Below are 24,317 nucleotides of genomic sequence, written 5' to 3'. Positions count from 1 at the left end.
CTCTACCTTATAGCAGAAAACAAATACGAAATAAATGACCATTTAAAACTCAATTTATATGAGAGCATCATAATTTAAACAGTGCATCCATTTCAAGCAATAGTACACCTTCAACCAAAAACAGCAAATTACCTCCCTCAGAATTAGTGAAAGGCATTTGTGGCAAAGTAGTTTATTTATCATTATATCTAAAAGAAAATGTACACACTCTAGGAGTGCAACGTCCAATAGAGCAATCTTTAATTGTCTTAGTAAATGGTGTGCCTACAAAAGACAAAAAAGATTGGCTATAACTCGTAGACTTACATAAAGTTAGACAAGCCTTACAATATCTAAAAGACAATAATGAATACTACAAAGAAAATAATAATGAAGAAAACCTGATTGAAACCACTGAAATAATTCAAGAGTCACCAGAAACTGGTCAATTTGAAATTCTAGATCCTGCTACAGTATCCAATATTTTAGACCATTACACAATTCATCTATTACACTCTGAAAACAACATAGATGATGCACTAGAAACATACCAAATGCGTCAAACCAAAGGATCACCAATCAGCATATGGGAAAAAAAAGTATAGAAGCACATGATTTTCCTCTACTCTTTGCTACTGGGAAAGGAGGAAGGTACAATGATAAACCCACTCAGATATAAGCATCAGAATACCGCTCATTACGAATGTATTCTGAAGATCCCAGATTTGGACAAAATGTGGAATTCATATTCCATCTACTCTTTGAAAGTGACCTAGCAACTCTATGCTACGGAGTTGCACACACATTGAAATCAGGTACCCATTTTCAAACTATGTCAGCTAACAAATTACTACAAAAAGTGCAAGAAAAAGGTGAGGTTTTACAATCAAGCATTACAAATCTGTTAGCAAACATGCGTTGTACTAAGGAGTACTGGTTCAGACGTCACGGAGATGTACGTTGTATGATAAGAAACCTTGGCCCACCCACTTGGTTTGTTACATTAAGTTGTGCAGAATTTGCATGGCAAGATTTACATGATTTCCTACCAATATCAAACAAAAACAAAGCAAATAGAGATATACTAACACCTGGAGAACTTTGCTCTCTAGATCCTATTAATGTTTCAAGATATTTCCATCATCGCTTCATTGCTATGCTACACTTTATTTGTAATAAAACTGTTCCTCCCCTCGGAGAAGTGCAACACTTCTTTTGGAGAAAAGAATATCAAGCCAGAGGAGCACCACATATCCAAATGCTTTCATGGATTAAAGATGCTCCTAAATTTGGTCACGACAGTGATGCCACTGTTTTACAGTTTATCGAAAAATATGTCACTTGTGAAATTCCTTCAGAAGCAACAAATAGTGATCTTTATGCACAAGTTTTACAATTTCAAAGACACAAATGTGGCAAATATTCTCGTCGCAAATACAAAAACATAGGGAAATACTAACCAAATGCTGTTTTGGTTTCCCGAGACCAGTTACAGCAACAGGTCAAGTAAACAACTTAATGTCTTCAGTTAGACATAGTGTTAAAAGTAAATCACCTATGAACACATATTACATAAAAAGAACAGAAGAAGCAAAATATATCAACGATTACAATGAAATCATTGCCTTCTTATGGAATGCAAACATAGATGTGCAGTACATTGCAGACAATTCCACTGCAGTTGCACGATATGTTACAGTCTACTTAACCAAAGCAGAAAAAACAGAGCTTCAAGACCTCTGGGATGACCTTTCATCAGACAAAACATTATCTCAGAAACTGTACAGCTTAGGCATAAAAAGCTCTCTCATAGAGAATGTGGCTCCTATGAAGCTGCAGACTGTTTAACTGGTACTGCTTTGTATGGAAAATCTGAAAATATAGTACGGCTAAGTCTTAGTCCTGCTAAATTTAGAAAAATAGTTCTAAAATCATACGACAACATAGAAACAATAGCCAAAAATTATCCCAACAGCCAAGACATTTTAAGAAACAATTTACTAGACACATACAACCCAAACAGGAGTACCACTTTGGAAACCATGTGTCTATTCCACATAGCCCAAAACTACACATACAAAAATAATATAAAACCAGATGAAAACAAAGGTAGATACAGAGTGACAAATTGTGAAGGCAGCTTAGTGAAACTTACCAAACGAAGCTTAATTAATCGTGTCAAATTGTCATTAAAAACTCCTTAACATAAATAGCTATATTACATGTCCCTGCTACAACTTTTTAAACCATGGAGAAAAGAAGACGAGTTACTAGATATCTATGACTCCTATGAATACGCTTTCAAAGCAAATGCAAGCACTATAACTGATGTAAACTTTACACAGTACAAAACAATGTTGCACAATGAACACCAACATGAAGAAGAACTCCAAACCCAACTAAATAAGGACACTCCGGAAGTAGTCAATCTTCTGTAACAGGAAGCCAAGAACCACTGGGACAGCCACCAATAGCAAATGAGGCAGAATTAGCTAAAACAGAAGTAGAAAACACCGTGTGTCACTATGAAGAAGATACAGAAGACTTAACTGTACAGAAGACTTAACTGTACTGCAATCAAAACTGAACAATGAGCAGTGTAGCATTTTTCAAGAAGTAACAAAAGAAATTGCACTTGGTGTACAACATGAAAATAAAGAATGTACCTGCCAAAATTACAAACCTATACTATTGTATGCCAGTGGTCAAGCTGGTTCAGGCAAAACATTCTTAATCAAAATCATCAGCAAGTTCCTTTAACAATTGACAAACAACAAACTGTCGGCTGTTGTAACTGCCCCCACAGGTTTAGCTGCCTACAACATAGGCGGTGTCACTTTGCACCGATTACTACTCCTTTCAGTAGAACTTCAAAATAATTTAGAACATTACACACTTTCTACAAAAGCTGCAATGGAACTACGCAGAGTGTTAAAACAAATGAAAATGCTAATAATAGATGAAGTGAGCATGGTCTCCACCCTCATTTTGGCTTTGATTCACCTCAGATTACAAGAAATACTGTGAACAAACTACAAAGAGCTCTTTGGAGGATAACACATTATTGTTTTCAGAGATCTTCTTCAATTGACACCAGTGAAAGGTGAACCTATTTTTAAAACCTTAGGGCTCAAACTCTGCCGTAAAACTGTTGGCAGCATAGGAAATGTCAACCTTTGGCAACATTTTCAATACAGAGAATTAACAGAAAACATGCGCCAGTCTGCAGACCTCATATGCGCCAACATTTTAAAAAGTATTAGAGTTGGCGTACTATCTCAAGAAGCACAAGCAATATTAAAATCCCGGCACATCCATGTACTCTATGGCCATAACTCATGTGCTACTGATGTCATGGAACAATTAGCACACACAAATGTCAATTTTATGTCCTTGATGCCAAGTCTTGCAAGCTGTTCCAAAGTCAATGAAACAATGTTGAAAAAAGAAATGCAACCAATAATTGAAATTTGCTCCACAGACAAACTGGACGTACATGGTATGACACTACCCATGTGTCAACAAGCCACAACAAGATTAAATACCCTAGAAAACTCTATCTTCAACACAGCTGGTTTGGAGAAAATATGAAAATTATCTTTAAACTGTAGAGTAATGCTTAAACGTAACTTTGACGTGGAGCAAGGACTAATTAATGGAGCACTTGGTACAGTTGTTGGCTTTCAAACATACCCATGTGACAACAACATTCAGTGTGCCAATATTTGCTTTGACAAACTATCAGAAGTAAAAAGGATAGGATGCTCAACAGATCGATTTCTTCTTTTCAAAGACATGTATGTACGCAGGGAACAATTTTCTCTAACTCTAGCATACGCAGTCACCATTCACAAATCACAAGGTATTACCCCAGATAAAGCATTCATAGATATTGGGAACACAGAATTCAAAGAAGGCATTAACTATGTAGCACTATCACACTATCACACTAAAATACACTTGACAGTCTATTTCTAATCAACTTCGATGCAAGTAAAGTAAACGTTGATATTCCTTGCATTTTAGAATACAATAGACTACGTTCACTATACACCCCCCCATCTGAAAACCCATCCTGTTCCACAAAAAGCAAAACATTGTAAAAGAAAACTACTTCAAACAGAAATGCAACAGGATCTCACTGCAAATCCTCCAAAGAGAGTAAAAGAAGCTAATACTTCATCAATTACCACAACCAAAGAAGAAACTACTACTCAAAGTAACTCAGGTACTTCTTCAAAGAAGCAACACACACTCCGAAGAAATGACTTGGACACAAAACTATCTGGTCCATTCAAATTTTCAAATATTACTGGTGTAAATTGCTACGCAAATGTAGAAATAAATATTCTATTCCAATTGCCACCAATTGTTGACAACATGTACTTACACAATACAGACCAATTGTGTTTGAAAATGTTAGTCCTTCATAGAAATGCAAGCAACAATCCTCACAACACATACAGTGTTCAGGGAATAAGACAAGAATTGGACTACTGAGCTGGAATGGTGAAATTCACTATAAACTCACAAGAAGATCCACAATAATCAAGAAGATCCACAATGTTTCTAATGTGGAAAACAAAAACATACCCATAAATGAAATCTTCCAGATTTCATACACGTGGAAACATACATGCACTCTCTGCAACAATATAGCACAGGAACAAATCCCTAATGAACGCTTTGTGTATGTATCCATACCTAACTGTGAATCCGTTCCATTTCAGCAAATTGTACAAAATGCAAACCATGGCAGATTATGTACTACCTGCAAATCAGATAATCGCTCCACCTTACAAACCCATATTAAATAGGTAATACTAATGCTTCTACATTTCAATGCAGATGGTACCAAAAACAACTGCAAGCTGACTGGATTCACACATGGTCAAATTTCACTTGATAAGAAAACCTTCACAACAATAGGTATAAGCTACCACACAGGAGCCACAACGAAAGCAGGTCACTAGAGTGCATATATAAAAACGAATTGTGGATGGTTCGAATGTAATGATAATACCATTACTCTAAAGCAGAGATTACCAGCAAATCTTAAAAACACTTATTTAATCTTCTTAAAAACAAAATGTAATAGCTAATCTGTACATAAACAATAATGAAACTTCAATTAGAAAATTAGAAACAGTTAGAATACGCCAACAGGTATCTAACTGCCCCAAAAATCTACAACAACCCAACAGATAGATGACTAACTTGAAAATATAAATAAAAAACTGTAACCAGTTACAATACACCAACACATATCTAACTGCCCTACGAATCTGCAACAACCAAACAGATAAATCAAGAAGGAATAAACAGTTAGAAGACGCCAACAGGTATCTAACAACCTGCAACAAGCCAACAGATAGAACATTAGCCAACAGATAGAACATTAGCCTGAAAAGAAAGAAAGAAATGTATTGTACCATAACAAAAAAGGGATTTTTTTTAATCCATCATGGATTTTTTTTCCCCACAGACCCAATGATATAAGAAACAAACACAGAAACTGAGCAAATTGCACAATACAATGGTTTGTAAACTACTAAATATGAGGGTCAAAATAATGCAAACAAGCCTATTATGCAATGCAGTATCTCATTATAAACTGCCTACACTAACATGATCTTTTCTTTTATCACAGAAATTGAAAAATAATATCTGCTCCAGTTACCCAAGTCATGAAAAAATATATCCAATCACAAAAAAATAACAGTAAGTATATTACAATTCAACTCACAAATACTGCTCCATAACACAACCATTGAAACAAACATCTAACCATACATCACAATTCAAAATGTGTACTTCCATGGATATGTTATATTGCAGTGCGTGTTACCAAACTCTACAATCTTAATTACATGACATAGCCAAAACTTAACATATAAACTATACAAATCAAACAGTACACAACTGTAGATTTGTGGATATTTGATGGATGTTTGTTTCTATGGGTGTGTTATGCTGCAGTGGTTGTGGCCAAGGCCTAGAGTCTTGGGTGCATGGCCTATGGCCTACAGCCTTCTGCCATGCACCCAAGACTCTAGGCCCTGGCCACAACCACTTCAGCATAACACACCCATAGAATCAAACATTTTAACTATGCTATATGGGCATTTTTTTATGTCTGCGGACAGCCGCGGTGACCGCAGACATGACAAACACATCAGGGGCACCTGCCACCTAAACAAATACAGCATTTGACACATCTCTTACTCCCCCACTCTCCCCAAGCACTCTTACACACTAACACACTCCCCAAACTTGTATTTTTCCCCCGTTCATTGCCGCGCTGTCCGCGGATCCAAGATGGCAGATGCATCAAAACAATATGACGAACCTCAAGCTTCATACCAGCCAATCAGCGGACATGTTGCATGTCGCGGACATGAAGCAAGCCAATTAGCCAATCGGTGCCCTGTTCGCAGAGCGAACAGGGAAGTGTGTCTGCGGAGCTGAAATAGATATCACTATTTTTTTTTAAAAAAACTACTGGACAGATTTCCACCAAATTTACAAAAGCACGCTTTCAGGATCAAGCTGCTGCCTCTGCCGCAAACTTGGTGAAAATCCATCCAGCGGTTTGGGCTGTAGGCGTGAGCAAATTTCTTTCCCCATTCACTCTATGGGGAAAAAAAGAAATTTTGGGAACCCCCCCTATAACTTTGCCTCAGAGTGGGCCATATACTTTTTTGCAAAGTTTGGTGAGGATTCTTTCCAGGGGGAGCGAAGTTATAAGCCGCCCAAAAAGTGCTCTTCCTATGGGATTAACAACTTAACCATAACTACACGGCCACTACCATCGGCCGTATAATTACTGATTCCTAAAGACCTCTCCACCATGTGGTTTTAGGAGGAATGTCACCTGGTAAATATCCTTTCGTCATTATTATATTTCTCTGTTTCATTGCTACCAACCATCGTTAATAGATAGAATTTTTTGGGCTGCTCCATAAGGGAATGTACATTTAAATCACCTACCAAGAAGTAGTGTGTAATATATTGAGTTTTAGCAATAAGACTGAAGGTCTTCTCAAGGTCTTGAAAAAATCTATCATTGGTTATACCCACAGGATTTCGGTAAACATTAATTAAAGCAATGGTTCTGGACAACAAATGTATTTTCATCACTTGAGTATAATTGTTAGGAATTAGCGATGGTTCCAGTGTTAAGCCAGAGCTCATCTTTAAAGCGACCAATAAGCCCAAAGTCGGCCATCCTTTTGTGGCTAGTTTTGTGGGGTTTGTGGCAATCTGATGGTCATCCCACGTGGGGGATTCTAAGACCCACGTCTTTTGGAGAGCCACTGTGTCTGCCGTAATTAGATGGTTATTGGATTTATCGCTCAAATGAGTAAAACCACATGTGTTCCAACTAGCTAATGTGCTGCTCATGATTTTTAGTGGGTAATTATGTTCTCATGGCACAACAACAACATGCATTATTTCGATTTTCGGGGATCTTATTTTTTTGCAACCCAGAAGGTTTCTGAGATTCTGCCACTAGCATCTTAGAGTAAGTAGCCATTTTAGCTGGAGGGTCTTAATTTTTTTTATTCATCACTGACCAGGGAAATTTAGAGTCTTGGTGAATTACAAAACCCAGATCCCAAATGTCTGTTCTTGGCTTCCAAATTGGACCACCCCTGATTTAATCCATAATCTAGATGTGTTCAAATGTGTTTCATTTATAATTTCTTCCTGCTGGATGTCTGACAATGTGATGTCTTCTAGACTTGGCACATTGCCCAAGATGGTAAGGACACTAGTTCTATTCAGGTCATACTTAGAATAAGGGAACGGTGGTTGACATGACATAGTGAGATGGAAGGGGAAGGAACGAGATTCTCATGATCCCTGTTTCTTCATCTGGCTATTTGGGTGTTCTCTCAGTGGAGTTAAGGCATCTGTCAGTTACTTCTCCGGATAGTACCACTCTTTCTTGTTAGAGTGTACATCCTTGGGCATATTACTCATCAGTTTCTCTTCTAGATGTCTTTGTAGGCAGGATTGTTGTTTTTCTACAGGCAGAGGCTGGTGTTTGTGTTCAGATAATAAATAAGATGTGACTATTTTTTGGATGTCTAAACTATTTTGTTCTATGTTTGAGCACTCACGCACTGGGCTAGACTGCTCTAGAAAGATCGTTCCACCCAAGGAAGGAGGTGGAATCATGGGAGCTGCAGCCAACATCTCCTTTAAATTTGTTTGTTGTTTTTGCACAACCTTGATCAATTCGTCCAGGGGGGTACAAGGTATTATTGTTTTGTTCAGTAATGGAACATTACCTTTTTTAGATGTTGCAATCCTTACGTATTTTTTGTATCACTGCAGCAGAGGCTCTGTTGATCGATTTATGAGGTAAGGTGATTGCTTTGATAAATTGCTTCGAACTTAATTTCAGAGATTGGAGACTTGAATCAATAGTTTTAGGTTTTTTTTGCCTGACAACTCTGTTTAATAGTTGTTTTACTTTTACCATTTTTGTTCAGTGAAAAGATAGTCTAGGACATTTTTGTCTATTTACAAGTCTTATACGAGGATTGACTAGTAAGGAGACTTTATGTGCTGGTCAAAATCATCCGTTTCTACAGGTTTTATGATTTTGACGATGGTTGGCAAGACACTCTCTCCGGGTTTTAACATTACACTACAAGCTGAGGGTAAAATATTGCTTTTTGGTGCTGTAAAGGGCTCGAGGTTCTCTATTGAGGGTGTCTGTTGGAGCACTGTTACATTAGTTTTATTCTGACAAGACAAACACTATGATTGTTTACAAGAAGTTAATTGGTTAATGACCATTGTCTGATGGTTGATTTTTGCTTCAAGAGTTTCATATAAACGTGTTAAGGACAACGAGGCTGTGTTCATCGCTGAAAGCGTTATGTCTAACAGCGGTACAGGAGAAGGCGTATGGTTTACAAGGTGTTGGCTGAGTAAACAAAATAGACAGAACCGATGAGTTCTTTATCGAATGATCAAACATGATGAGGGATTGAGATAAACTGTTTTTTCTTGTAATGGGTGGCAGCTTTCGCTCATTAGACAACACTTTGAAAGGTGAATCATCCAGTGCTTTGAAAGTGTTGTCAGACAAAAGAAAGTTTGGAGTCTGCTGTCTTTGGCCTTTAGTTTCTGCTACTCTTGGATGTTCTTGTTCTGCGCAGGCAGCCACGGAAATGAAAAAGAGTGGGACATCAGTCCTCATAGGTGAGTGAAAAGCTGCAACCGTTTCACTGTTGAATACTGTGTTTTCAGTTGCACCAGCAGACCTGATTTGCTTGAGCATAACTGTAAATCCTGCTGAAACAATGGAATCTGGAATCACAATAGGCAATGTAACTTCCATGGCAGTCTCAGGTTTGTTTGGGAGCAAATAAGGGACGGAGGTATCAGACGACTCAAACTGCTTGTCGCTACGACCTTCCAAATGACAATATTGTCGGATATCCGCAGTAATTGCTTTTCTCCATAGCACTGGGATATTAATGTGTGGGCGAGTGCATTTTTCTTTGCGGTGTTCGTCTGAGTTGCTTGGTAGCTCTCGTCGTCTCAACAGCTTGTGGCCTTTTCGATATTAATGTATATAAAGGATTTGACATACAAAACTGTATTTTTAATTATTGAGATGAGCAATAAAATGTTTAGAATCACGGAATGAAAACTTGCCTGGCTAACATGATGTAGCTTAACGGCAGTTACGAGTTGCTGCCTCTTGCCGCTTGCTGCGCAGCTGGGTGGAAAAGCAGTACTTCTGGGTACTTCACGGGTGCGTGCGTGCTGGTGCGCACGCATGCTGGATTTACGGGAGTTGTGGAAGTAGTGGGCAAGGCTTTTAGCTCTTATCTTCAAAAGGCAATATTAAAGAATCTACACGAATGAGACAAGTGTAAGTAAAATATTAGTCACCACGTTGATTCTTGTCAAAATAAAGTCCTTCAAGTGTTGATTGTAAGAACACATGTGGAAACTGTATACCACCAAAGACTGTAATCCTGAGATGAAAGGGTCCCAGTGGCAAAGCAGTACTTCTGGGTACTTCACAGGTGCGCACCAAAGTAATCCATCAAGTCATAGCAATCGTGGGAATGTGCAACTAGAGAGTGAGCATTTAATAAGAAACAATGCAGGAGGGAGGCCCTGGTATTGGACTGCTCAGCATTAGTTTGGCTAGCCTTAATAAAACAATGTGTGAGGATGGCATTAGGAGGGGCAGGAGACATTAACACATCACATGATAGGTACCCAGCAGAGGAGGCATTGGTAGCGAAAATAGGTGGCAAGTCCATGGCCCGGACTGTGCACAGACGAGTACAGATGAGCTTAAATTTAGCATGACTTCGGCACGTGAGGCTCTTGCCCTCTGCTCTTATCTGCTGTGCTTCTGGAATACTCTGCAATTATGCAGGCACATTTCGCATTAGCTCTGTCCCTCCCACTCAGGGGAATGAGCAGCGAAGACAGACCACAACACGTGTCTGCAAGGGAACCCAGACGACTTTCTGCCGTGTCTGTACAGCATATACAAGGAAAAGAAACAATACAATTTAAAAGCAATGTAATCCTAAGAGTATGTGGCTTCCAGTCACCGGTCCGCACGCGGTGGCATGCTGAAAGGAAATACAATGATTAAATGAGGTTAAGTGATTAAAAAATCAGCCAAGCTGGCTTTACCTGCTGGTGTAGCCCAGTGGAGGCAGGGAGCTATTAATGAGAGCAGGAAATGCTCTGTCCCTCCCACTCAGGGGAATGAGCAGCGAAGACAGACCGCAACGTGTGTCTGCAGGGGAAGCCAGGCCACTTCCTGTCGTGTCAGTACGGTATATATAAGGAAAGAAAAAAGTACAATGTGAAAGCAATGTATTGCTAAAAGTATGCAGCGTCCAGTTACCCGCCCGCACGCAACAGCATGCTGAAGGGAAACAAAATGATTATTTGCGGTAAGTGGCTAAAAGTCAGCCAAGCTGGCTGTACCTGCTGGTGTCTACGTCAAAGGGTACTATGTCATTGGGAGTAAGATTGGCACTATGCCCCTGTCAGTTACAAAAATCTTGCTAGGTGCTATTACCCTGAGACTGAGAATAATGCCTGTCAATAAGTATGGTGGGAGCTATAAGATGAAGATCTTTTAAGGTGTCAAGAATGGAGCAGGGCACTGAAAACGTGTCACTCTGTTCAAGCTGTCAAGAAACTTTCTGTGCCCTAGATTCATGAAGCAATGTTTAAGGCATTAAAAAGTGGGCTTTACGCTTGAATGACCAAACACAGCTGTTGTGTAAGTGAAGAGATGAGCATGGTACCTTCTTATCTTGTATTATCCTGGCAGCAAGATAGCAGTCTCTGGTGCCTGAGCCCTGGTACCGAACCCCTACCATACACATTTTGTTGGGATTTGGTGTGTGTCTGGATGGCAGTGGGCTGTGATCTGCAGCATGGACTAGAGGGTAGGCCCTGGGTCTGTGAGCGGGACCTCCATTTTTTTGTTGTCCGCCCAGGTGGTAGCAACAAGTGATACGTGGCACAGCTTGGGAGATTGGCCTTGAGGCTGGAGAGTATATCTTTTTGCCAGTGCTGGTGGGTAACAGATTCAGAGGCACTGCAGGGACATCTGCCTGAATGCGAAGAGCTGCTGTGTCGTCTGGAGGTCCACCGCTGACCTTAGGGTACAAGTGATGCTCCTGATAACTCCTTGTGGGAGAAAGTGTCTTAAATATTGGAAAAACTACATTTACATACGTGTAGCCTACATTTCACTGTGGGACTAGTCACTCTTGTTGCAACATTGAGAACTGTAGAGAGTGGTTATCCTGCCATGAGCACTTGGGCTTGGTGAACGAGGTTCCCTGGAAGTTACATTTGCAAAATTGCCCAAGACTCAGATGAGGAATCGTCTCCTGAGGTGGTCACATCCACTCACAGGAGGCATCCCTACCTCAGAATGTGGGAAGGTTTCTCCTCTGTCAATACCAAACTAGATGACATCGATATTGGCATAAGTGCCCTGAAATTGAAACTGCATAAGGAGAGCACCGACATATCTGAAACTGAAGCAAGGATTGCACAGACTGAGGATAACTTCACAGTAATGCACTCTACTATTTCATATTTAAGTAAGAACTTGAATGTCATCCAGACTAAGTGAGAGGATCTGAAATTGCACTCAAGGCATAATAGTTTGCATATTGGTAGTGTGCTTGAGACTGAATAGCAATGTAACATGGAGTGCTTATTGGCGGAACTCCTTAAAAAGAGATCCCGGGCTTGCTGTCACTTTTACCATACTTCACAGTTAAGTGGGCACACCAGGCATTGGTGATCTGTTGGGTTTAATGGCAGTCCTAGGATAAAATGAGCTGAAAGACCATGTTAGGCCCAAAAAGTGCAGAAATACCTTCTTGTAATGGGAAGGCACCCTGGCAGACTAAAACACCAGCATGAAAAATGTCAACACTATTAATGTGCCTAGTGAATTCAAATGTAGGCAATTCTGCAGTTGAAGCAAGGAATATAAAAATAAAAATAAAAAATATGTGAACAATGAAAACAGGCTACAGAAGGGAATTGGAAAGGCACATTATGAGCATTTCATTTTCAGCTGCCCATCAAATATGTTGTTTTTAAAGAAAGAGAAATACCTTTACTAAGTGGGCCTTGCAGGCAATTGTCAAGGCTAAAAAAATTAATTAAAAAAAAAACAGGGCTTACTTTTCATTCAAGGTGATTGATGCCTGAAGTGAGAAAATATAATTTTTGCACCAAGGAAAGCCTAGACAAATAAAGCATTACATCAACATCTGCTAACCCACTAAACTAGGGTTGATCAGTTGAGCACCACTTCCTCAACCTATTATAATACCAGCTGTAGACCATCACAGCCAACCGCACAACAGGCCTATCCCAAATGCGGTGATTAAAATCCCTCAGAGTAACCAGGAACACAATAAGTACTACCAACCCTCGGCCCTCAAACCCATGGGGGAAGTTGGCCTCCATTCTTGGAGAGGAGGCAGGATTGTCCGACAGACCACAACCTACAATGTTGGATGTACTATCAAGCTGCAACTGGAGATGCACATCAGAGACGTTGTCAGACTAACCAATCTCCCTCTTTCCTGTTCCTCCAAGATAACCAAAGTCACCTTACATGACAAGGGGCTAGCTACACTACACATAAACACAATGAGAACAAATCTAATATCCAAACCCAACACCTCCACACATAGTTCATAAATCCATCCACACTACACAACTGCACACTAACACAACACAATAAACACCTAACAGTCATCTGTAACCCTGGATCCCATACAGATCCAACTTACCAGTACGTATGACCACAAAACCCTTCCTAAATACATGCAAAACACACACACACCAAACACAAACTCTAGTACACTTCTGAGGCACTGAGTCCTAATCATACAGTTACAAAATGGGGAGCCTCTCGAACCAGTTCCCACTCGCAAGACAATGCTCACAAACGCCTATTCCACCTGGTTCTGAACCTATCCCATGACCCTATCCTCAGTAACACACCCCACCCTCTTCTCTTACAGAGCCACATGAGCACCTGTAGACTGCTCCTGGGTGGTAGCAGTGCATGGTATAAATCAACATAACATAACATTTGCAAACAGAAATTGGGATCATGGAAGGAATGCTGTTGCAGCTTAAAAACATCAAACAGATGGGACAATTAACAGTGGTGGCAAGACATAATGATATTAAAATATAAACAGAAGGCTTCATATGCACAAGGAAATGTAACCTTCACAACCATAAGTGGCTGTTTCTAGAGACATGACTAAGTTTCTAGTTCCTGAGAAGGGCTCATTTTCTATTCAGAACAGTCAAGCAGTGGGAAGAAGGAATTTTATTGGGGCCTGTTCTCTGAGAAAAGCAACAGGATGACCATTAGACCTGAGAGAAGAAAGGCTGAAATAATTGTAGACCCAACTCAACAACAGAGTAGCAGAGACTGTAGCAGATGGTCTGACGAGATCTGCATATATGTTTGAAGACGGGAGGATAGCTCAGGGGCAATGTGCTTGCCGGGGAAGCAAGATGTCACGGAGCACCACAGGTTCGATCCCCGGTTCAGCCCTCGGAAACCTCTGGGTATTAAGCGCATTATAAATAACTTATATCATATCATTCACATTAGTTTAAATAGATGATCATAGTTTGTTCATTTTCTCAAGAATCATAGTTCACACCATTATGGTTCAAGTATCACTAAAAAGATGCTGAATATGCATATGTATTGAAGTAACTTGTATCAGAATTCAACCTTGGCGACAAGAGTTACAACCTAAAATGTGTTTTTAACTCCCCAGAAAATGTCAGAAAGCTGAGATTCAGGGATGTGATAACTTAATAAATTAGATGTCCAGGTAGAAAATGTCACGTTCAGAACTATTACAATTTTTGTATAAACCATGAAAAAACGCTGTTTGAACGTGCAACCTCGTGCAAATATTGGAATCATTTCATCAAGTTCGGCATGATTAGGGGAATCTAAATCTGTATGTATTGTTATGTTTATTTGTAAAACACAAACTTTTGCCATGTAGTGACATTTGAGGTGAACAATTGAAAAGTGCATAATGAAAGATCCAGTGGTTGGATTTCCCTCCCATAATGTCAACTACATAACTCTGGGAGCCTATTGACAGAGAGGGGCTGGGCTTTGGGGGTGGAGAGTCTGCAGGGGTTCAATAAACATTCTGGGCAAATAAGCTAGCACCTCCTACTTTAAATGTTTCTGAGGTGTGGTTTTGAGGTTAAAAGGTTAAAAGGTTAAAAAGTGGATGCACTAGCCAGAGAGGAGGAGAGCTGCCAAAAATCATGTGGGTGAATACTGAAAGAGGATTGCAGAATTTAACATTGTCTGGAAGGTGCCTGACACAACCCGGGGTGGAATTGCTGAAGGAAATCAGGGAGACAGAGGCAGATTCTAGGATATTTGTAAGGAGAGTCCAATAGAGGGATGGACACTAGTAGCTATACATGATAGAGGTGCCTGTCCAGATCCTTATTTTCCCCAAGGGAGGGTCCAGAAATGCTGACGTCTTCCCTGTGCACCAGCCACATAGACATTCTATTTAAGTGATGTCTCTAACTGAAACAAGTTTGGGGTTTTGTTTGATTTAATACCTTCCCCTGAATTAATGGGATGGGGTATGTAAGTAGACCCTTAGCATTTTACAAAATAATAATTCAATTCATTCCACTATAGCTAAGTAACACTCGGTATTTGTGTTATCATTTGAAATTTACAAAACTGCTCCCAGTGTGAATAACAAATATGGTCATTTAAATTGAGTTGTTATTCCTAATTTCATTTCCAAACCCAAAACTCCATCAAGGGAAGGGGTGTTCTTGTCTAAAAAAGAAATTCCCAATTGTTCACCATTCCTCAGACCTAGCCTTAAAGCAGAGAGGTGATAAATGCACACCGAATGTCAGGAATGTTGGTGATGCGGCAGAAAGGTGTCTTGCTGAAAAAGATAATGTGAAGTCCCAAATGGAATTGTACACTCTCTTCACATAGTGAGAATGTGGCTCCTAGTAGAAGAGATTCTGCATTGCACAGGGGCGAAGGAGGAAGGATTATATCAATGCAAAGTGTTATCAAAAGTCTGCTGTGCTTTCAAAACTACTGGATTTTTCAAGTGCGCAGGGAAATTAAATATATAAAGCGCTATATGTGTGAATGTTCATGATCTTAAAGTAAGTTCCTAATGGAGGAACACCCGTCCCCTGCACACTTTCACAAGCTCAGGATGAGCCAAACTGTTAATATACCTTGAATACACCCAGAGAGAGTTTAGAAAATTTTACAGTACTTATTCATTTGTATAAAACACAAGAAATTTGTTTTGTATTCAATGAAGAACCTCAACACATCAATTGAAGATATTTTCAGTTTCTTTAATTTTTAATAATACACGTTTCGAGAAATTCCTCTCTTCTTCAGGGGCATATTCAACAAAATGTATCACATCTAAAGGGAAATTTAAAAAAAACATATAATTACCCATATGGTAACTTGTTCTCCAAGGCATTCATGGTTAAATATATACTATTCACATATATTCTCTGATAGAATTCCATCAGTGTATAGAGTACTTAGATACATTTCATCAACTTATATGCAACACTGACCACTTGAAATCTTAATTAGTTGACCTTGTTTTAGACACACTTGATTATCCGTTGAAAAATAGACCGAACAACTATGATGTTGAATAACTGAGTGAATATTTTCTTTGTTGATAAAATGTATCAAAGTACTCGATACACTGATGGAATTCTATCAGAGAATATATGAATATATGTATATTTCACAACACATATGCCAGGGTTGACTGTTATCTCCCCTGCACCGTAAATGTTCTAAAAGCATCATTGTGCTATTTAAGATCTACTCAAATTTACACATATTTTAAAGAGAAGTGCATGGTGAACACATATGTGGTTTTAATGTTCATGAACTTGTAATGTTCCAAGGTACTGTCTACTGTTGACATTAAGGGATTTGTGTGGAACAGGAGGGCTGTTTATTTGTCCTGTGTTCCATGTACATGAGACCCAAAAATGAAGTCCCAAAAAGTGAGTTTTGTTTTGAATATTTGTTTTGTGCCACAGAGAAAGTGGCCTGGGTGATCATTTGGTGAAGGTATTCATTGGATATATTATTTAATAAATGAATAGTCTTTCTGTACCCCAGCCTGGTTCTTGCCTTATTGATGACACAGGAGGATGGATCTATGTGGCTCTATGGGAGTCAGAGACAGGGCTAGACTGAATCAGACAAATGATAAATTGTGTGTCACTTTAATTTGGGAAATGAAGTCCCCATGTTAAGGGTAGCCTCTAAATATACCGTTACACCCCAAGCCTAAATCTGGTGCTCCACCCCACCCCATCATTGCCCACATCCTGAACCATAGGCAAAGAAAGCTAGTATTGAAGTCTCCAAGTGAGAAAGGAGAGCTCTTATTTCCAGATTGTTCTCTCCTGGTACAAATTGAGCACAGGACATTATTAGGAGTAAAGAAATGTATGCGCAAGCACTGGATTATTCCATGCTACATCCGGCAAGGTTGCACTTACAGTTTAAGGAGAAACATTTTCTTTTATGCTACCAGAGGAGGCTAGCAGGATTATTGAAAGTAACATGCCTGTACCTGAGGAGTAACAAATCCTGGTTGTGTTATAATATCGTTGCTGTTCTTAAAACATATACTGTAAACTACTCTTCATGCTGTGATATGGTGGTAGCTACACTGCCATTTTGCTCTTGATCCTAATTTGGTAATGATCAAATGTTCACGCCTATCTCAAGCACTTTTGGGGCCTTGGGGCACGGACACCTTTGCGGCCCCCCTCCACTGAACCAAATAAGTTAGGAGATCCAGAATATCTGGTTGAACCCCCCTCATCATGATCGCAACCCATAGCTACCTCATAGCAATCAAAGTAAGCATGGATACTCCCTTTCAGTCTCATTACCCTCTTCATTATAGCTGTAAAGAGAATGATAAACAAATAGCATTTCAAAGACAATATAAGCAGTCCACGATGAGGGTACTTGTGTTCTAGCATAGGTACATGACACTCTTCATCAATTGCAGACACGGGGAAGGTTTACCGGTCATAGTATAAGTGAGGGACACAGATCCTATGAAAAAGGAGCACATAATCAAGAATAGAGTGACAATTCAGATTAGTTGCCTTACATAATGCAAAAGTGCTCAGGCATGGATACAGTACACCAGTTGAAAGCAAGGAGAATGCTTTACATGTCATAGCTTAGATAGTGGATGAAAATTTGAAGCTACCAGGAAGTTGTCTGTATCCAGACGGACTGAGATTAGAATAGCAACATGGTTTTCACATAGTGTTGTCATTAGAGAGCAAAAAAACAAGTGGTTGTGGCGTGCAATATATCCAACACTATAGCCACTGCAACCATGAATAAGCCTTTTTTGGAAATCATTCTGAAGAGTGAACATTTTGAAAGGTTTAGGGACTGCACATTTTGGCAAATTAGGCAATCCGAGATTAAATCTGGATCACACATTGATAAAGAGGTGAAGCTGGGATTCACACCTACTGTGAAATGTATGTACTTTACCATTTTCTTTTCCTGTTCTTGCCATGATCTAAATAATCCAATTTTACAGAACACAAGTCATATAACCCAACAAGGTGATTTTGAAAAACAAAGTGTTCCAAAAGCATATTATGCTAAATGGGAATGATTCTAGCATCATGTTCTCCATCATATAGGGAAGTATATAAGTACCAACCTACTAATTGGTGTGATCTTAAAAAAAATCCATCTGGTTTTCTCATTTGGATTTTAAAGTTTTAAATATGCCCAAAAGACAGGCTTGTGAAATTGTTATCTTATGTTATGTTAAGTTACACAATTTTAGCCAAGGTCAGAAAAGGCTGTATTCTAGTGAATACAACAGTTCCCAGCTTTCGGAGGGCTTTTAGCAACACATTAGGGTCATCCAAAATAAATGCATTGCAAGACGCACAGTGTAATGATAAAACGTTACCAAAAAAAGTAACAAAGTCAAAAGACTAAGGGAAACATGATTTCCCAGTACTGATAGCCTGGAGGACTAGTGAGTTTACAACTGAATAAACTGACTAGTTTTGCTCCTAGAAACACTTGTATAGAGGTGCGTTATAAATGCCATATCATATCATAATATGTGAAGAAAAGCCCAGTGTGGAGAAGCTGAAGTCTTCACTTCACTGTACAAGTCAAGGAATGGTGAAGAAAAAAAGCAACATTTTTGGGGTCCATAGAATATGGAGAGAAAGTTGCTAACACTTGTCAGAGGCTTCTGACATCTGGACTGCTCACTTCTATCTAGAACCTCTTCCACTCAAACTGCATACATAAACATAAATCAGTATAGACTACACAGTGCCACAAGGATGTGATAAGGGAAACCTTTTCACAGAAAGCAGCCCAGGAATGTCAGTGTCATAGGATGAATCGTCTAGGATCACTGTATAGTCTGCTGTCAAAGCCATGATGTAAGTATGAACCCCATGGTTCAAAAGTCTTGAATTTCAATACTTAATCACCTTTCAGACTAACACGTTATCCTTATTGTTGATGATGGCTGCCTAGATTTTACAACTCCCCATCTGAACAAACCAATTTCTACAGTTTCCCTATAATGAATTTACTTGTTTTGTAGCACAATCAGTGCTTGTTTCAGCAAAGTAACTGCACCACCAGAGAGTGGTAGTTATACAAGCTAAGTACATAGACACCTATATTTATCAACTTCAGTCACAGGAAAGACTGAATTGGTCATGTGGGAAATTGATATTTGCAGCATGCATATAAACACAGATCTCTGCAGTGAGTGCTTTACGCAAGAAACTATCTTCTGAACCATTGCTGCACTAAAATGTATCAATAGGCATTTCAACTTTGGCTATTGCACATGTTCAATATAAATAGAAAGGTGAGCATGCTCGACAAGTTATGCATGTAGTGAACTCACAAACTATTTCACAGTAAACACAGAAAGCATTACAGGATGAATTGTTCGGAGCAGAATGCACTTAATAACAGACAGGTAAAAGGTGTAGAGTCTCAGCAGCATGCCATAAAATATACTAGCATTTTCCATTTACGTTTGGTAAAAAATGGGCATTTACTTCTTTGTATCATCCGCCTTGTGGGTCAAGGTTGGGCCTGGGTCAAGTTCCCTTGTTTCCCTCTCATAAAGACGTAACTGCAGCCGAATACACTTCAATTGCTGTCCTGATGGTTGTAATCCATGCCTTCAAGCTGCACCGCTCACAGCAAGCCATTGCTGGAAAAGGAAACGCATTCACGTGATTGAACTTTTTTTATTTCAGGCATCTAACTCTCTTTCACAGTGGCATAACAAGAGCATTGCTTATTATACTGTACGTGGGCAGATTATTCCTTTCCTGTCCAACGTGTAGCGGTCTAACATGTAAATGCCACATCACATTCAGAATGTCAGTGCATATCTGGCAAATGCCAAAAGCATCTAGTTCAGGCATTTAAGTAGATATGCAACAATGCTTTATTACAGTGACACAGTATATGTTAAGGCTATGTTTAAAAAAATAAACCCTGCAATGTAGGTACATAAAACATGATAGCACAGATTCATACATGTATCCAGTGCCTAGTTCAATTCCACCTGTGTGACCAATATTTAGTGGCTCTTGTCAACCAATTCTCTTCTTTGATGATGTGTATTATAATGGAGCAACCCGAAGTTCTGCAATGCTCGCTGCTGGACAGCCAGCAACAATAGATAGGGTTCCTTTTTGAGTGTGGCAAAAGCCTTGCAGGTGGGCTGTTTGGTTTTTGTCGAGGACTATAGTGTTAAATTTCATTACGGTGTATTTGTGATGGACAAAAAAATAAGTATATGTTTGGGAGCAGGGCGTCCTAAAATGACGTAGGCTGCAAGCATATTGTGTTTTGATGTAGAGCACACACATTAATCACAATATTTGAATAGAGTTATGCTCTATCAGCCTGAAACAGACTGACATTCTGGAAAAAGCACATGGCAGAATCCACGCTGCTGCTCAAAGTAGAGTTCAACTTGAGAAAAAAGTATCGGGGACCTAGACTACAATTCAAAACATATTCAAATTAATTTAAGATACATTGATCGCATCACTTTTTAGCAAACGTCTTATACCACACAGTCTGCATGATGTTGTCTACATATAGCGTTTTTAAAGGGGACTGCACACATGTTTCAGTATGGGTGGAAATGTTTAGGAAGCTGTGTGCACAAGGGACTAGATGGAGACATCTCAAATAGGAGCCACTCGATTTAGCCCATTTGAGCACCTATATTACTGTCACTCGGATGGTGTCTTCTTGCAGTGCTGCACTTCAGACACTGAATTGCTGGTATTTAGTAATGCTGACTATAATAGTAGGATGTCTGCTACTGTTTAAGTGCTGTTTTCCAACAGTGAAAGCACATGACACATTTTGCTACTTTACAACTGTTTCTCATCCAAACCCTTAATCTGCCTCTAGCCTTCCTTTATCAAGCCGTAATCAATGCACAGGGTATAATAAACATAACTATAACAAATACAAATCAGAGGAGGCATAGTATTGGAGGAGTTTATCCCCTTAATGATGTTGCTTTTGTCAAATATTGGTTGTAGTAATGTATTGCAGTAGTCATTTATATAGCACCTTTTCCCATTTGTCTGGACTCAAAACGCTTTGCAGTAGCAATGCCCTAGGGGGCTGAAGTTCAGGTTTGGGAAAGTTCTAAGAGGAGACTTAAGATGTGTGTGTGTGTGTGCATTTGGCCAAGAGTAGGATTTACGAGGGCTGGCTGGGCTCCAGTGATCAACCCAAGATGTCAGGCATGTAAGCAGGGGAAGTCACGTCCGATCGCTAGTGCAGGAGACTCGATATTTACGCAGCTAGACCGAAATTTGTTGTAGGTTGATGCTGTATTCTAATGGCAGAGGAGTCGAGGCAAGTCTGGTGTTTCAGTGCAAAGTGGTTATGTGACCAGCTAGACCAAATTTGTCATAGTCGTAGCTGCATTCTAGAGTCTGTGGATGGATAGCCATGCCTGAGGCAGATGTCCACCAAAGTGGTGCATTTATACATACCTTAAGCTAAGTGATATCGCTGTGTCATCCGATCTTCTGTGCAGAAGGAAAAGCCATCTACCTTTGTAGTTGTAGAGTTTCTGGGCACAATGAACAAGCTACCCTTAATTCTACCAAGTGCAATAGACTGCTTGTCCTAGAACTTCTTCTAAGAGGGACAGACAGGCTACCATAGAAACTAAGCTAATGTGATTCTCTGAGCACAATAGACAGGTTACCTTTATAGTCTTACTACATATCTTCCACATTCTACAAACGCTAACCAAAGCAGCCGAACAGGGGTGTTGCTAGGTCTGGGAAAAATCCGGGGCTACACTAATGTCTGGATTGTTGGGACTTGGGGCTAGCTAGCCTTTTGGTTGTAGACCCTGAGACGCTATCCGGGTTTACAACCAAAAGACTCGGGCTATATCTCACTAAGCCCCCCCTAGCAACACCCATGCAGTTGAATAAGCGCAACATCAAGGATACCTGCATGTAACCACTCTGCGTTTCAATGGCTAACTTAAGCAGCTATAAGTGCAATGCAGGGTTACCAACATATATCGCCGAGCCTCATGGGTGGGCTAAACATTGTAGGCATAAATGCTCTAAGTATTCCACATGTGTTATCCTGCATGTGCTTTCTTCTAGTTGCAATTCCAGGCTACCAACATAGCTAGGTACAACCCCATGGCTGTCCTTACAGGCATTGTAAGCAGGCTACTATCAAACTGTCAGGTCCAGTTCCAATGCCCCGTGGCAGTGGCAATCTATCCTGGTGGATCTTTAAGCACAGAAGGGGCAGTCCTAATACATCTTCTTGGAGCAATTAACAGGTGTCCTCAATAATAGGGCGCTTTTTTACTTGCTGCATAAGCGCCTAACAAGCAAACAGTAAATCAATAAAGTGCTTTAGGCACATTGGGCTGGTTCTCACTATGATCTTCATAGTGCTGGGGACAGGACATCATCCTAAATGTCTACATGAATGTATTATATTGTATGGACAGGCTAACAAAAGAGTGCAACACCATTCCCGCTCCCTCTGAAAATCCATCTAAGTGCAACTCATTTCCTACCCCCAAAATCCACCCAAGTACAACTCGTTTCCTACCCCCATAATCCCTCTAAGTGCAACTAATTTCCTACCCACAAAATCCATCTAGGTGCAGCTCATTTCCTACCCCCAAAGAAGAAGAAAAAGGTTATGAAATAATTTAGTGACTTACCGGGAAACATCAAAAATAAGATCCGCTATTCTGCCACCAACCCGTTTCGTTCTTTGTTCATGGGAGATCCATGGTCATTTAATATAGAAACGTTATTTTTCTGAATTTAACTGCAACTCTCTTTTGATAGAAAATAAATATACAATAAAGCTGGTCAGAATTTGCATTTAAAATATAGGTAAACTAATAGAAAACTGTGTGGGAAAGATGAAGACTTTTTTAATAAGACATTTTCCAATTGTACTATTTAGCCATTTAACAGAAAAGCATAGGGATAGATAATTCACGTTTCTATAATGTAACTATATTAAAAACATTGACCTTGTACTAGGGAACACGTTGGGTCATGCTGTTTAAACTCACTGGTCTGTCAACAGTGAGAAATATGCTAATCACCTTTGTTCAGCAGCTCACATTGTGAATCCTAAAACCTGTTTCTCCCTTTCTTCAAGGGAAAACTGAGGTTGCATAACAGCAGGGAACATTGCTCCCAGTGTGCAACAAGAAAGTGCTTGGAGCTATAACTTCAATGGGCCGAATGGTGCTACCGTTCTTAGCTGGACTCCCATAGGCACAAGTGGAAAAAAGAAGAAAGAAAACCATTACGCAAAGGAATATGTCAGAATTCTGTGTGCCTACAGCACAGTCAACAGTCAGCATAGAATCGAAAATAATCTATAATTTCATTCCACAATTTGAAGTCACCTTATTTTATAAATTTGCAAGCGCACAATCTGTGTGTTCTATTTCCTTTTTTTTAACGGCGTTCACACCCTTTGACAGGCTTTTCTGCTTCACAGTCCTCTAAGATTGATGTCTGGTTAAAGCAGTTTAATCATTATGAGAAAATTATGTGTTTGCTTTTGTTTCATTTGCATTTTTTAAGTAGAAGACAGCAGAGTAGTGCCACAGAAAGAAAGAGGAGCCTGCAACAAAGTACAAAAAGTTGCCGAGAAAATGAGAAAATCAGAGTACTCAGGTAATACCACATTACCCACTCAAACAGAATCACAGTAAAGGACATGCTGCAGCTCCATAATGAAAACATCCACCAGGACAGAGAATAAAGACATATGAACCAGAACTAGAGTTTCCTCTGGGTGTTGAGGGAATATATCTATATTACATGGGCTGCAGTAGCAGCTGTGCAGTTATGGTTAGGTTGCTCAACTCATAGAAAGAACACTTTTTGGGCAACTTATAGCTTCACCCCCCTGGACGAATCCTCACCAAACGTTAAAAAAAAAAAAGTATATGCCCCCCCTTGGAATGATTCTGCAAAGGCTGGTGCAGTTTCATCCAGGGAGGGCAAACTTATAAGGCGGGGTCCCAAAATTTGAGAAAATCCTCATAGACGCAATGGAAAAAAAAATGTTGCTCACGCCTACAACCCAAACTGCTGGATGGATTTTCACCAAATTTGCAGCAGGAGCGGCGACC

The sequence above is a fragment of the Ambystoma mexicanum genome, chromosome 4p (genome assembly GCF_040938575.1).
Source record: "Ambystoma mexicanum isolate Mex_15411 chromosome 4p, UKY_AmexF1_1, whole genome shotgun sequence".
Taxonomy (NCBI): domain Eukaryota; kingdom Metazoa; phylum Chordata; class Amphibia; order Caudata; family Ambystomatidae; genus Ambystoma; species Ambystoma mexicanum.
The sequence above is the reverse complement of the archived record's forward strand: the minus strand, read 5'-3'. Positions refer to the sequence as shown.